Source organism: Gavialis gangeticus, unplaced genomic scaffold (genome assembly GCF_001723915.1).
Source record: "Gavialis gangeticus isolate Ggan-Ray unplaced genomic scaffold, GavGan_comp1, whole genome shotgun sequence".
NCBI lineage: Eukaryota > Metazoa > Chordata > Crocodylia > Gavialidae > Gavialis > Gavialis gangeticus.
Genome location: NW_017729022.1, coordinates 45,095,891 through 45,112,370, shown reverse-complemented (window position 1 = coordinate 45,112,370; position 16,480 = coordinate 45,095,891).

Below are 16,480 nucleotides of genomic sequence, written 5' to 3'. Positions count from 1 at the left end.
GGGGGGGGGGGGGGGGGGGGGGAGTGTGCTTTAATTAGATGGCTCTCGGGATCCACTGTAATTAAGCACCCACAGCATCTCATTTATTCAGCATCCTGCACTTCAAAATGGTGGCAGAGGCACTTTAATTAAAGCTCATTTGATGAGCATTAGTTAAAGCACCCCCATAGCCATTTTGAAGTGCAGATACACTGAATATATATGATGTTGAGACTGCTAGAGCATGCTAATTAGCAAAATCTAGTAGACTCAATTAATTATGTCTGCTTAGACATATTCTAATTAGAACACATCAAACCAGGCATTGGGCATGTGTATAGGTGCCCAAAGTTCCAGAATCCCAAACCAGCTGAGCTCAACAGCTGAATCCCATGTGTGCCCAACATCACTGATCAGAACTTGCAGCCTTCATCTTGTGACTTAGCCTACAAGCCCATGGGCTAGGGAAAGAAATTACACATAAACTGGTATAAGTGATTGGAAACTGGTTCAAATCTGTAATGCAACAGAATTTCAGGGCACACAAACTGCTTTCAAAATGCCCTAAACCAATTTAAGATAAACCTGGATGAGTGTAGCATCAGATTTAGGTTAAACAGTTTATTAAGCTTCTGTCCCAGATCCCCTCCAGATTCAAGCTGTCTGTTGCAGCAGAGCAGAGAGGCATGCTCTAGTGCTTCCTGGCTTCTTGCCTGGGCTACTACAAGCATGTGGCTGCATTTCTAGCATCAAAGGTGAATGCCTGTTCACTTACTTATAAGTTTTATCTATGCAGCTTAAACTAACCTGTGAAGACTGAATCAATTCAGCCTTGGGCTTTTTGGCTGTCTGTACTTAGCCATGATTATTAGTGGTAGATCAGGGCTGTGCCATGTACAGCTCATGGACTGAATGAGTTAAATTACAGTCCACAGGCTCCCACCCAGCTGTCATCCCCCACCCCACACACTCCTGCTACTATCAGGGTCTCTGGGTTCCCCCTCCCTCATCTGCTTTCTTCTTCCCGCTTCCACCGTAGGGGTGTGGCAGGGTGGCACAACACAGCCCACACAGCAGGTGGGTCCACACAGCCTGTGTATCAGGGGAACACATGGTCAGGGAGGGTCTGGAAAGTCCATGCAGTCTGTTCAGCATGCAGCCCAAGGGAGCTGTAGCCCCTACACAGCATGCAGCCCCCAGCCTTTAAATGGTCGGACAGATCTGTAGCAGATGATGCATTCACTCCTTATGTGCCTACTGCAGTGTACTACTCCTGATAAAGTTAAAGCATACTAAGAAAGAGTACAAATCACTTTTCCTCTGACAGAAGTAGAGTGTACAAGGACAAATAGTACTATTAAAGGGAAGACTACCTGGATTTCATTGTAATGGGATTAATCCTATCTAGTATAGCTCCATGCAGCAAACTACTCTAGAAGCCTATACAGAGAAATTACCTTTTTCCAACAAAAGTATGTCATAAGGGAGTGAGAGGATAGGAAACAGAAGAGTAGGCAGAAATAAATAGGAGAATGCATATAAATTATCCAACAAATGTTTTCCATTCATAAAACAGAAAACTAAAATATATGCAACAAAGTACTTACTCTATCTCACTCCCAGAAGTTTCAGGCAACACAAATCATTCAGGTCAAACAAATAATAACCAAACTATATTTTTATTTCTAGAATATTATTGTTTAGTCCTTATTATAATGTATTCATCTGAACTGGAAATTTTGTGTTGCCTACCATTTTGCTTATTAGATGTGATATATTAAATAATGTATCTATTTTATTTAAATCTAAATATGTCAAATATATTACAATATAGTAGAATTTTAAAATTGTCTTATTTTCAGTGGAATCAAAATTTAGGATGTGATAGATATACATGTGTGGATAACACACAGGTTGCTTACAGGTCTTCAGAAATGAGTAAATATAAATATATAAATACACACAAACACACAAATGCATTTATCTGATATTTCAGCATTTCAGTCCAGCTAACAAAAGTATGTGAATAATGTCAGCCCTATCTACAGAACAGGAAACTGAGTCACAGGAAAGATGACAAATCAAAGTTACAAGATGAGTATGTAGCACTGTAAGAAAATTAAGCATTTTGGTTAGTACTATTCCCACTAGGAACAATGTGTCTCTATTTGTTCATAAATATGCTTGATATATAATACAGAAAATGTAAAATGATTTTATTGCACAACATTTCATTAAGAAAATATAATAAAAGAATATAATAAAGAAGGGAAAATAGTCTGAGGGATAGAAACTATTCAAATCACAAAAAAATAAATAGGCATTTAAAAAAACCATATTTAGTTAACTGAAATTAAATAATTACATTTTACATTTAGCTAGAACCAAATCTTATTGTGTGATGTGAAAATGAAGTTGGACTGCAATGAAGAAAGAGTATTCTCTGCAGAACTCCAGGTACTACACTACCTATTTAGAGGTATAACACCACAAGAGATACTCACCTGACAAATAGTTTTTAAAAAATACAGGCAGTCCTCGACTTACAATGCTTTGAGTTACATGGTTTCACACTTACAACGTTTATAAACTAACACCGTTTCAACTTTGTGACGTCAGTTTTGACTTACGCTTGATCTGATGCGACGCCACACCAGCGAACAAGTTCACTGTGTCACTCATCTCTCTGGAGAACATCTATCCAAACTTGCTTGGACACTTTCTTTAAGAAAGCAGACAAGACATCAGAAGAACTTGCAGCCAAGACTCCTGAGAAGACTCCAGCCACGAACCCTTCAAAAAGTCCAGCCAAGAGCCCTTCAAAAAGTCCAGCAAAGTCAGCTCAAAGAAGTCCTTCCAAATCAATGTGATTGCTATTTACAATATAAATACATTAATGTAGCTATATTACTCATCTATAATTGATTGATTACAAAATTGTTGGGTATTTTTGGTGAAAATAGGGTATCAGACCTTGGTTCAGGAACCAATCCCCTATTTATAACATTGTTTCTTATGAGAAAATTGGTTCCAAGTTACAATGTTTGACTTAAGACGCAGTTTTCAGGAGCCAATTGTGTCATAAGTCCGAGGACTGCCTGTAATCAATATAAGCCAATATAAGCATCAGTAACACAATATTCAATGAAAACTAAAGACAAAGTAAAATACAGACAATAGAAATATGTTGCTCTTCACTAAACATCATCCTGCCATCAGCATTTTTTCTCAAAAAAGTTCCCTCACAAAGATAAGATGGGTAGGTTACCACATACCTTTAAGGTTAACACATTTGGATTATTTCAGATAGGGGAGGTCAGGTCAGGAAAGAGCACATTCCAAAAGAAAAGGTTATCTATGTCAGGATCTCATCTACATCATTCTTTTGTTTCTATCAAAGGGTTTTTAGTTTAAGTGTCTCCTTTACTTAGCTGTAGTAGTCCAACATAGGGTAGAGGCAGTCCCTATCAAGTAGATAGATCCCAAGCTATTTAGAGCTTTACTAGCACTGTCAGCTTCAACTAGAAACCCACAGGCAGGTAGGACAGAGCCCGGAGCATTAGTTTAATGATCTCTCAGTCACATTCTGTGCCAGTTTCACTTTTTTTCCAAGAAGCGCAGTCCCAAATAGAATGCACCGTAGTGGTCCCAAATTAAGATCATGAAGAATGAATCTGGATGGAGAACTCCCTATCAGAAAAAAAAAGGTTGTAGAATAAAGCTGTCATTGGTAATGATAATACAGGGTCACCTAACAATAAGAAATTCCCAACATTGTTAACATGAGTAAAACACCTTTCCAAAAGGACAGATTTTTAGCTGATCTTCCTGTTATTTTACTGAACGTATCAACATTACTTCTGTTTTATCTGGGTTGAGGCTCAAGCTACTCAGACTCTGTGATCCCCACTTCTTTATTTTATTTTGGTGTAGAAATGGCTTTTTGGTGTTGTAGTTGTAAAGTTCCTCGCAGAATGAGGTGCTACTCCATGAGTGTGAAAGTTGCTGACTGCATTATCTAGATTACTGAAGGAAGAGGCATGCATTTCGACACACATGGCTCATGAGCCTTCGTTAACTGTCCAATGGCCTCATATTTTCATCAAACCAGGGAATGAAGTTATGCAAAATCCCACAGGAGGAAAAAGAGGAATTATTGTCCAAAGCCACCTTTTGAGAATTCCCCAAAAGAAAAGTAAAAAAAAACCATTCGAGTCATCCCATTAGCTCCTGCAGATGTCCACAAATAATAATTAATGATCAGCAGTATCAAAGAGACTAGATAAAGCTAATAATATCAGCAGTGTGGTTATTTGAGCTTCACACATTGTTAGGCCACCAACAAAATCAATATCCAAAGGAAATACAATATTCATATCAATATCCAAGTAAATCTGAAACATCAAGATGCATAATTGTCTAAGCACCTTTTCAGTCATATTTGATCTCAAGAGGAAGATCTGACAGAATGATAACTGACCAGACTGTCAATGTCACATGTCAGTTTCATGGACACAGGTTTTAACAATGGTTCTTTTAGAGTAGACACACCCTGCCCTTCTTAGGGAGGCACTTCCAATCTCCATTAACTTTGGGCTGAACACTTCCCCTTTGGCTTTCACTAGTCAGGAAGAAGACATGAGTCTGAATAGCAAAGGCTATCAAACAAATTTTCGGCACAACAGTCAGTAGTTAAGAGAGAGTTATTGACTGAAACTTGAAACTGAGGTGATGATGACTTTGTCTCCACAGCTGCAGCAAGCTCAATTCTTCAGAAAATAACTAAAAATTCCTTGGTAGAAGATACAGCAGCACTTGGGTAGAGACACCAGGATTTAAGCTGTCCTTGACTCAAACTAATGAGCATTTTAGGATTAGGATCCTAGTGTTTATTCAAAATTTGTACAGAATACAAACAACACACAAGCTGCAGTGATGTTTACAGGCTCAGTTGTTTTTATTATGTGACTTTTACTACCTTATTTGCACACTCCTGCTAATCCATTTCCACAAAAGTTTCTATTAATATTCAAAACATTTGACTAGCTTCAACCATGTTTCTTTTCTGTAAAAAACTTGCCAGAGAAACATCTCCTTGCTTCTCCACACCCCAAAATCATAATTCCTGACACAGGGAGCCAGCAAGTATTCAGTCCTGAAACAGACCTAAGTATTGATATTAGTAAATGCCAGTATCCAGTTCATAAATATGTAATTTCAAAGAGCTTTTAATTAATTTATTACATTTTTCCAAATAATACTAATAAATATATTATTTACAAAAACATTGTATATGTGTAAATGACATCCTTTGGCTACATTTATCTAATTTTTTTGCAATAGATGATCTATGTATACTTAAAGCTAAAGAAAAAATACCACAAAACTAAAGGTGTACAAATACATTGGTCTGATATTGGATCAGTACCGATATGAAGAAAATTGTTTATATCAGACATTGACCTGATGGGGCTGATAATTTGGCCAATAAATGCCCCCCTACAGCCACAGCACAGCATGGAGCAGAGCTGGCAGCGTGGAGAGCTGCCTCCAGCTGGTAAGTCAGAAGGGGAACGGGGAAGGAAGGGACATGGTGTGGGGGAGATCAACAACCCGCCCTGTGCTAAGGGAGTGGGCAGGGGCAGGGGCAGGGGCAGGAGCTGCCCCGCCGGGCCGGTGGGGGTGTGGGGTGTGGGACAGAGCCTCGACTTGTGGGATGGGTGTGGGTTTCACCACTGTTTGCACCCAGGAAGGGTGGGGATGGGGAGGCACGTGCCCTGGATCTGAGCAGCAGGGTGCGGGCTACAGCTGCAGGGTGGAGCTGGAGCTGGAGCTGGAGCTGGAGATGGATCTGGTGCTGCATGGTGCTTTTCTTGCCAGGGACTGGGCTCAGAGTGGGCTCTGGTGGCACTAGGAGGAGGCTGCAGCCACCCCAAATTTTGCTGTAACTCAGCCCAGCCCCGCACTGCCACCCAGTGCAGCCCTGACTGAATGCCCCTCCACCACACAAGTACCAGGAAAAGCCACGGCTGTGGCAGGTGATGGCATGGGGCTGGGAGCAGAGCTGCAGCTAAATTTGGGGTGGCTGCAGCCTCCTCCCAGTGTCACTGGAACCCACTCTGAGCCCAGCCCCATGCAGCACCAGCTCTGGGTCCACCTTGCAACTGCAGCCCACTCGCACCCCCCACCATGCATATCCATGGGCACATACCCCCACACCTCCAACCTCTCTGGGTGCAAGCAGCAGTGGGAGCTGCCCCTACCCCACAAGGCGTGGCTCTATCCCACACCTTCCTACCGCCCCAGCTGGGCAGCGCCTGCCAATGCCCCCTCCCTCAGCGTGGGGAGCATTGATCTGCACCCAAGCACCCCTTCCCTCCCCTACTGTCACACCGGACTTACCACCAGGAGGCAGCTGTATCAGATATCAGATCAGTATCAGCCAATATGCCTCCTTAAATATTGGCTATCGGTATCAGACCCCAAAATCTCTATCAGTGTACTCCTAGTAATTTTACAGTAAGTATACAGATTATATTTTACCAAATATGCTTATTAAATGGATGGTTGTATCAGAATCTTTTATTTCCAAATAGCTGTTTGATTTTAATCTTCTCTACTTCAAATTGGTTTAACTTTGTTGACACTTCTGGAATTAATTTATGATTCACACAGTTGTCAGTGAAGTAAAATCTAAATCAAACAATATCTTTGTTCAGTGGTTAATCTCTCACACTCTAATGAAATCGTTTGAGGAAAGAGATGTATTGATTTGCTCCAGGAAGAATATATTAATTGTTTATTAAAACCGATCATTAAACTACACCCAATAAAATAAAGTTACTAATAATAAGACATGTTATCTCATGTAACATATATGAATAACTATTATCTAAGTGTGGTAACTGTAATTTTATGTTATAAAATCATTGCTTAGCCTTTCAGCATATAACTTATGTTCTGTATACACCTTATGATCAACTTGAATTGTTTAGAAAACTTGTGAAAACCTTTCAGTTGTGACCCAGATAATCTTTGGACAGGTTTGTTAGGTTTCTTACTTTCAACTTTTAAAACCATCTTTAACTAAAATCCTGATGCCTGCAACATAAACACTAGATTCTATCTTGAATACATAGTCCTGGTCTAGTGTTGGAGATTTCTTGTTGAAGCATAAATCCCTGAAATAATTCAGCCAGAATACATTTTAATCTTAACCACACTTTTGTCCCACCTCACTTCTAAGTTGGATTCTCAGGACACTTTCAGGATAGCTACAAGTCCTTTTTGTAAATGCTATGGGAAGCCAAAAAAGAAGAAGAAAGAAAAAAGAAAAGAAACCTACCTTGTACACTTTACTGCAGAGTAGACTAATAAGCTCTGCAGTTGTGTCACCATCTACACATGTACTGGTATTAGGGCACAGTAAATTCATTAACTCTGCCATAAGATAGTGCTGTCGGATAGTACTACACTGAAATGCATATGTAGACAGTGACTGGGTATAACTGGGGCATGAGGGTGCTAAAGTGCAGGGGCTACCTGGCACCTAGCCCTGCACTTCAGCATCCTTGTGGCCCAGCCAGCCCTTTTGATGCCTGAAGCTGCAACCTGGAGCCCAGGGCTGACCCCCCGGGTCTCCTGACAGCCCAGGGCTGCTCTGCCCCAGCTCAAAGTGCTGTGGTCCTGGGCGCACATGTAGATGTTGCGTCTGGGAGCAGCTGACTCCAGTGCAAAATGCCCAGAGTTTATTGTTCCAAGTTAATAGCACATGTGGATACACCCCTCAGGTGTTAATTTTGTCATGATTCTTTTGTAAATGTCAGCTTTTCACTTCTAACAACTCTGAAGTGCTTCCCAGAGCTCAAAACTTGATGCTGGCCATTTCTACTTCTGTGGTTCATACCAGCCCTCAAGGAGTAACAATCTAAAAAAAGTGATGCATGCAGGAAATAGTATCTAAAATCATGAAAGCATGGATTAAACAAAATTAAAGAATCTTAAAATTAAGATCATTAATCTCAGTTTTCAAGCATCACAGTGCAGGTTTTGGATTACTACACATTTAAGCTTTTCTTTTTTCTACTGGGGAAAATCTGCTGAGACCATCATTTCTAGGCTGAGAAACATTACTTTTTTCCTCTTTTTTTCTCTCTTTTTTTTTTTTTTTGCTAATACAGCTGAAGTAGAAGCTAATAAAGTCCTTATATGTTCCATAAAAATCTATCTTGCATGAAGATGTAAAAATAATACAGGGAATTCCACAAAAATATTGGCCCACAAAAATTCCAAATAGAAAGTCCTGCCCACTCACAGTTTCCTCTAAGGGCAGAAAATATATGTCCCTAAGACAGGGGCTGATTCAGGAGGCTGCAATGGCACAGTCAAACCTCCCTTTGTTTCTTGCTGCTAGTGTAGGGAGGAGGATCTCAGCATCTCATTGGGACAATAAGGCAGGGTGGCTGTGAGTGAGCTAGCTTGACTCCCCAGGGCTTTCTCTGACTCTCTCCCCTAGGTTGTCTCTAACTCAGCTCTGGGTATAGAGATCTACTTTTGCTCTTTGGGCAGAGTAGGGACCACCTGAGACCCACTGCAGCATCATTACCTGACACAGCTTGAGCTTCCTGCACTGCTACTGGGATGCAGGCAGGGGCTTGGACTCCTGCTGGGGGACACTAGTGTAACTTCTAGGGGCACAAGTGGGGTATGCATTCCAGGAGCTGATCTGGAGGTCTGTGGGAATGAGGACCCTGTCCCCTAACCACAGCAACCAGAACCTGCATCTGCATCCATGCCACAGCAGCAGTGCTTACCAACTGTGCCTCACCCCCACCAACCATGGTCTGAAGGGCAGTGCCAATGGCAACTGCTTCACCTCCTTTTTCCACATGCTGGATCCACCCATGTGCATATACATATTCTCAGATGCTTTTTGAGCTGGTTTTGAATTGCATCTCTAAGAGGTCTGAATGACAAAAACAGATGACATATTAATGATATTCATTAATGAATAAAAAGGGACCAATTGTAGGACCTTAGCGTAACCTTGTAGTTCACAGTGTGTGTATCTACATATGCACTTTACTGCAGGGTTGACTAACTGGCTCCACAGTAAAATGTTACAGTCTACACGTGCGCCAGTATTAGGGCACAGTAAATTAATTAACTTCACTGTGAGATAGTAATGTTGGGCACAATGCTATATTACGGAAGAGTAATTAAGTGCAAAGAAATGCATGTGTAAGCAGTGACAGGGCCTGGTTGGGGCACAAGGGTGATAAGTATGGGGGCTGCCTGCTACCTACACACACAACTGTGCAGGTTCTGCACTCTTGTGCCCCAGCCAGCCCCTCTGCCACTAGATGCTGCCAACTGGAGCCTGTGGCTGCTCTGCCTCAGCTCAAAGTGCTGCTGTCCCTGGTGCATGTGTAGACGCTGCTCCTGGAAACAGTTAACTCTGACTCAAATAGCTCTGGAGTTTATTGCTTTGCATTAATTGAACATGCAGATGCACCCAGTTTTTTCTAATTCTATAGTTCTATTTTGATTAAACATTGTCCCCTTCAGCGCTGTATCCAGCTGCCTCCCAGATATGTAGAAATATCATTCTCTTCCTTCCTATCATGTAAGACAGAGGTTCCCCAATATTTTTTATTGCATACCCCATTCCAGATTTACCAGCTGCCCATATACCCCTTCCAGCATATGGTTTATATTTTAATCCCTTAAATAACAATTATTATTATAATGAAAATTAAATCTGCCATTACACAATTTCTCCTGTGTACCCCACAGAGATGTCTTGCAAATTCCCAAGGGTACACGTACCACAGTTTGGGAACCTCTGACATCAGAGAAATATCTTGATTAGTTTAGGAGAGGAGAAGTGTTCTATAACTTGTGTTTAAGAGTCGTTGTCACTTTGTCTCTGAATTCCTATATCTTGTTTGATAAGTTATTTTTTCCCTTTCATGTATTGATGGCATTTTCATTCATTTAATTTATTTCAGTATATTTGTACCTCAACGCAAAAACACTTCCAATATTTTTATTCTTAAAGAGCAAGAGTAAAATTCTGACTCTGTAGAAATTCATCTTTAAGCTTCCATTGACTTCAACAGGGCCAGAATGTCACTGTAAAAGTTTCAAGAAGAACAAGACAAACATTGGTAGAGTGTATCTGAATATACAAACTTCATATAGGTCATGTTAACTGCTCTTTTTCTTCTTTCCTAAGTCTGCATAATGCAGTAATTTTACTGTCTTCTGTCTTCCAATATCTTCGCTTGCAGAGATCCTGCCTCAGCATGCAACCTGCCAGGTAATATTCTGCTTCTTTTGTTCAGAAGTAGAAAAATATATCTGCTAGAACATAGGTGCTGGAAAATAAGAAATAATGTCATCTTATACCTTCTCTGCTATTGTCCTTACTGTACCTCTTGTTCTGTAGTTGATAAACACAGCATTCTATGAAGTGCAATATTCTATTCTGCCTTTTCTAAGCTGAAAAATCATTTAATGGCAAAAGTGTGCAAAGTTAAAAAATGAATCATGTTCCACTTCCCATAAGGCATAATGTTTAGTGGAATCACATAGTAGAGTTCAAAGTGCTCAGCCTGCACAGAGCATATTTAAAGATTTTTTTTCTTTTCATGAGGTGGAAGTGGGGAACTGAAAGAAAAAATCCTGCTGTTAAATTATGCTAATAAAGTCTGGAGAAGTACTTTATTTCCAAGAAACCTTATCTGATTTCATCCATCCTGACCCATTTGCAGTTCTTGCTTAATGAGGATGTGGTAGTTGTGACTTTTAGTTTGTTTGTTCTTGTTAACTTTTCACTCTGATGAGTCTTAAATCATCCGCCTATATGCTGTAAATCAGTAGCTGTATCTCACAGCCTCACTGATTCCAAAAGAGACAGCTAAGGGATCTTACAGCCTCTGGCTCTCTGATTCTCTGATTTCTGGAAATGACACAAAATTTGTTTGGAATGCAAAACTTTGTCATTTGATCCCCCCCTGAACTAAACAAGATCTTGTGCTAGATGTGTCTGGCACTAGATTCCACGCAATTTTGAATACTTTTTTTTTTTTTTACAGTTGTGCAGTTCTGAACTTTTTCAATGCCCAGGGTATACTAAGGAAGAAAGAAGCATTTGGCAAGTATGTCTCAAGAAGCTTCTATATTGCTTTCTTTTGCTTTCACCCTCAACCCCATCCCCAGCTGAATTAGAACCCCTCTCTTCATAGATTTGAAGAAGTCAGAGGAAAGAGCAAATATAATTGTTAACTACTGTACATCAACACGTTCTCATTACTCAGCTGCTCTAATTCCTACTGACTTGTAACTTCCTCCAGGGACTAGGAAGCCAGCTGGGAACTGTCAGAGAGCAGTGAGCTCTGACTGTGCCATTTCACTCTAAACATCTTCCATGTACCGCCCATTCTAGTGCAGCTGAGATTTCTATCCTGCTACTGAAATCCAATAGAGGCCCATTTAGGATTATTTTATGTCCCCAAGAACAGTGTAAAGGAGTTTTCACATGGGCCAGAATGTGGTAATTTATTTTTAAGCAGTTAGAAACTCCTTTTACAGTGCCCAGGCGCTATTAGAAGTTTGTGTAACCTCCTGTTTTAGCCATGTCCTAACTGCCAGCAATCTGTGTTATTACCACAGGATAACTAATGAACACTAACTCTTTTACTGTAAACCAGAGATTTGGGCTACATCTTCACTGCAACAAAGGTTAGGTTTTTGAAGCAAGTTAATTAATGTGCATTAGCTAACCTGCCCTAAATCACAGTGGAGACAAGGCTCTATAGTTTTGCCACAAAGTAAATTAGGCAAGGTAATCCATGGACTCAAGTACAGCATAGGTTTCAAGGTAAAAATCACAGTTCTTCATCTCAATTAGGATTTTAGGGCAAAATAACCAGTGCAAAATGGTTACTCCACCATTTAAAAAAAAACAAACCAGCACACACTCTTCTTATTATGAAGACATAGCCTAATACTCTGTCTTTTTTTTATTTGGTTTCCCTCTTCCTTCTAATCCAAATGGGCATCACAGTTACAAAAAATTATCCTAATTCCTTCCATGATGGTTATATAAGCAGTTTGGTTGCTTTTGCAGGCACCTTGCATCTATGATTTAATTTCCTCTTCCCATCTCTCAGCTGGTTTCCACAAAGCATGCCCTTTTAGAGAGTCATCATAGCATCCCCAGAGCTATTGAATTAGTCTGATCACTATTCTAAGAATTATATATACTAATATTATTAATCTTTTTTAACTTTTACTAGTAGTATTTGCCCAGAGAACTATAGCTGTCACCATTCAGTCTAGCTGAATTCTTACCTAAACTTAATATTAGGATCTTAGTGGTAGCACTAAAGTCATGGCTTGGACATGAATAGTCTGTTCTCTGAAGAAAGTATTTATTGAGTACTGCCTTTAAAAATTTTAAGCCAGAAATAACAGAAAACTTTGCCTAAGTTAATACACAACAGAAACTTGCATAAGTCTTGCATGGGTTGAAGGGAGCCTGAGAGCAAGTAGGGAAGGAGAATAACCCCCATTGCCACCACAGATCTGGGGCCATAGGCTCAGACTTATTTTTGCTGGGAGGTGGAGGAGAGGGGTGCCTAAGATGATGGACACATGGAAAGTTTTATTTATTTCAGGTGATAGCCCTCTTCCCAAGGGGAGCCAGGATCCTTGGCCCCCCATGTACTTGGCACCTTTGTTCTTCACCAGTCCCACACTGATATTTATGAACTTGCCCTTGCAATCAACCAAATCCTACTATATTATCCTTTGTGGATGAGCTATTCACTTGTGTGTTCTGCAGAAAAACTAGGAGCCCATGAGTACCATTAGTGGCCCCTAAACAGTTTGAAAGCTCATCATCCAAAAGCCAGCTATTATTTCAGATGTGGTAGCTAAATCCATGACTTAAAGTAAGTTATAGTGTTAGGACGTAGTTACACCGTACAATTCTCACACACTAACTCTTGGACATTTGGCCAGTGTTAAACTTAGCATGTGCAGCCCTGACCTGCCACTACAGAGCTGGAGAGCATAGACGTGACTAGGAGCTGACAAGTCTGCTTCATTTCTGCCCAGCTCACTGGCCCTCTAGCTGCAGTATATATCAGAGGGAATTGGGCACTGGGAGTAGGGGAGAAAAAGGGGTAGTAGACTGTTGTTCCTCCCTGCTGCCCAGATTGCTCCCCTGAGTACTTAGATCACCACCCCACTCATAGCAATGAGTCCATGGATGCTCCAAAAAAAATTAGCTGGTGCTCAGCACCCATGAGCCACATCAGGTGAGCTGGGTTGAAGTAACATGCTGCCTTTTCTGGGCATGTGCAGGGCTCAGTGTGGGAATGCAAAAAAAAAAAGAAGCACCCACTGGCAAAAAACAAAGTAGACGCCTATGTGCAGTGTGTAGAACCAGTATGGTGCACCCAACCCAGAGGGGGGACTGGAGCTAACATAAGCAGTGCATGCAGCAGGCAGGTCCAGTCCAGGGCATAGACTGCATCCGGCACTGACACTGGACTGACCCTGAATGCTGGATCCAAGACCAGTCTGGATCAGGCCCTTGGACCAGCCCTGCCTGCTGGATCCAGTGGACAGGGCCAATCTAGCATGAGCACCACATGCAGCATGTACCCAGACCTATCCTGCCCATGGGGCCAAATTAATTTAACACTCCTGCTTTAGGGGACCAAATTTCCTTTGTCCTGCCATGGTTCCTGAAACCCAATCAACCAACGTTAAAACTGTCACATCGTCCCAGCTTTGTTGAAGGTATAACAAGAAAATAAAACCTTTGGAGAAAGACAGCTGTTCATATAGGCTCACAGAAACCATTCAGGACATGCTGGGTAAGTTTACAGTAATTACTGCTGTAAAAGAAAACCTAAATTCTTTCCCCCACTGCCCCATATTATTCCAAGATGGAGTGTGATGATACAGTTCAGCATGCAGACAAATGTAATTTTCTATAAGGTGAGTTGCTACTTTGACAGATTGTTCTTCCATATTTTCCACTGCTTCCTTCTAGGAGGCTAAACCTGCCATATGTTTTCAAGAGGAAATCTGCCATAACATTTTCATTTCCTGGCCCACAGTATTTGTCAAAAGTGTAAGCTGTAGATGCAACACTGACTGATCACCTCTAAGTGATCTAGGAGACACTTTCTTTCATCAGGCACAGGCATTGATATTTTATTTATAGGCTTCCTCTCTCCTACACTTTATCTTGTCTGTTTCGATTATAAACTCTTTGAGGCAGAGACAGTTACTATGTGTGTGCCTAGCACAACAGAGCCCCACAGGCAGAAGAATGAGGCAAATAACAACTCTATGGTACTCATCACACAAGCATCTGACAAACTAAGGCAGGTAATGAATTTGTCCTCCATTCACTACTCTGAAGCAGAATGGTAGTAAAATTCCAATTTCATGGATTGAGAACTGAGACCCTGTCTCTAATTAGATGATTTACCTAAAATACCAACCCCCCCCCCAAACAACAACAAAAAAAGAGGCAAATCTGGGAATAGATCCCATATTGCTTATATTCCAGTTCAATGCCATAACAGACATGTCCTTCTCTTGAAAAAATACTGTGCTTTCTGAAGGCTTGAAGTGAATTCTGGGTTAATACTAGAGAAACGTCTGCAATGAACTGAACTGTTACTTCCTCTGTAGTGGCACTTCTGATCTCCCTTGGAGAATAACTTGACTTCAGTAGGTTATCAACATGGATCCTGATTTTCTCTGATTAAAAAAAATCCCCAATTTTAGTTTTAAAAAAGTAACACCAAATCCACATTTTTTCATATAATGGTGTTTCATTTAAATCATAAGAAAATGTGGAGGGGTTACTTTTTTAACTGAAAATTAGGGATTTTTTTTAAATCAGAGAAAACCAAGATCCCTGGTTATCAGCTAGTTTTCTTTCTCTTCAGCTGATGCTAATGTGATCTATGGCCACCATTAAAACACATCTCAGAAAATGTTTATCCCAAAAATTCTTCCCCCCTTCTAATGTTCAAACTCTGGGACCCATCATTCCAGATGGAAATTATGGGATGGGGTGCCCAGCGTGACAGACATTTGGCAAGAATCAACAGAGTGAGCTAACATGCCAGAACTGATCCCATCATTTTAAAATCCTACAGATTTTGGGTGTGTGTACATGTGCGCTTTAATGTGCAGTAACCTATTCTACTGTGCATTAAAGCATCACATCAAAAATAGTGCTAATATGAAGTAGAATTAGTCTACTGGGCATTTAACATCTCTAAATAGGTGTCGGCTTTTGCTACCGAACATTAGGGCAGTCTAGTGTGCCTTTATGTACTCCAGATTAGACAGTGCAGACAGAAGTGAGTGACAATTTTTGCCTAATCTGGCCACAAAAAGCAGTTTATAGACATGACCAAACACAAGTGCACAGCTGAAAACAGCTTAAAAAATGGCCAATAAGGTGAAAATCTGACCTCCTCATTGCATGAGGTATCAGATAAACATGTTACAAAACATAGTAACACCTTTTGTAAGGTGTCTGTGGAGCTCCCTGCCTGTCTCTGTTTCAGAATGGGAAAGGGGAAAATGAGCAGAGAGAGTTGTCTGTGGGTTTATCAGCCCCTCCCTGAAGTTGGGGCAAGTGTATTGTAGCTCTCCCAGGTTGCAGGGCTCCAGTTCACCTACCCCACCCTTCAGCACCAGCTGGGGCACCCCAAGAGTGAGCTCCACCTGCTGCCTTTCCTCCCCTCCCATTCTGAAAACAGCAAGCACTGGCAGAGAGCCTTGACCACAGCTAGGGGAACCTGGCTGCAGGCTCCCAGCCCCAGCTAGATTCCCCTCCACCCTGGAGCCAGCAGTGAACTTCTGTCTGGTCTGAGGGTAACCCTGTAACACCAAATGCTAGGCAAAAATGGTTCTGAGTTACAGCTGGGAGCATAGCCAACTCGAGCAAGGTGCAGGGCCCAGGGCAAATCAGCCCATCCCGCCCCCACTCCAAACCCACGTGCCCTGGACCCCATTGGCGGTCGGGGGGGTTAGCAAGTGGCTAGATGCGAAGCAGGTGGTGGTGCGGAGTCACCACAGCCTCTCTGCCCAGCTCTGTGGGGCCCCCAAAGCACAGGGCCCAGGTCCCGGATTTGCTCCCCCCACTAGGGACAGCCCTGGCTGGGAGCTGCACTTCTGTCCGCACCCAGCGGTACTAAACTGAATACTCAGTAGCAGGACTTTGAAGGTGTATTCTGGACCTACCTGCAGGCTCCCCTAGAGATGGGCCTGCTTAATTCAGCGCTGCACAGCCTTTTTGGATTCCTGGCAGCCCTCGGAAGATGTCAGCTCTACGTTTTCAGGAGTGGGAAAGAAAATAACAGAGCGCTTCTTTTGTTGCAAAGACCTCAGGGGAGGGGGGCAAAGAAACCACAACAGGTTGGGTGGATTTTAACCCTTCAGGATCCCTGCTGGA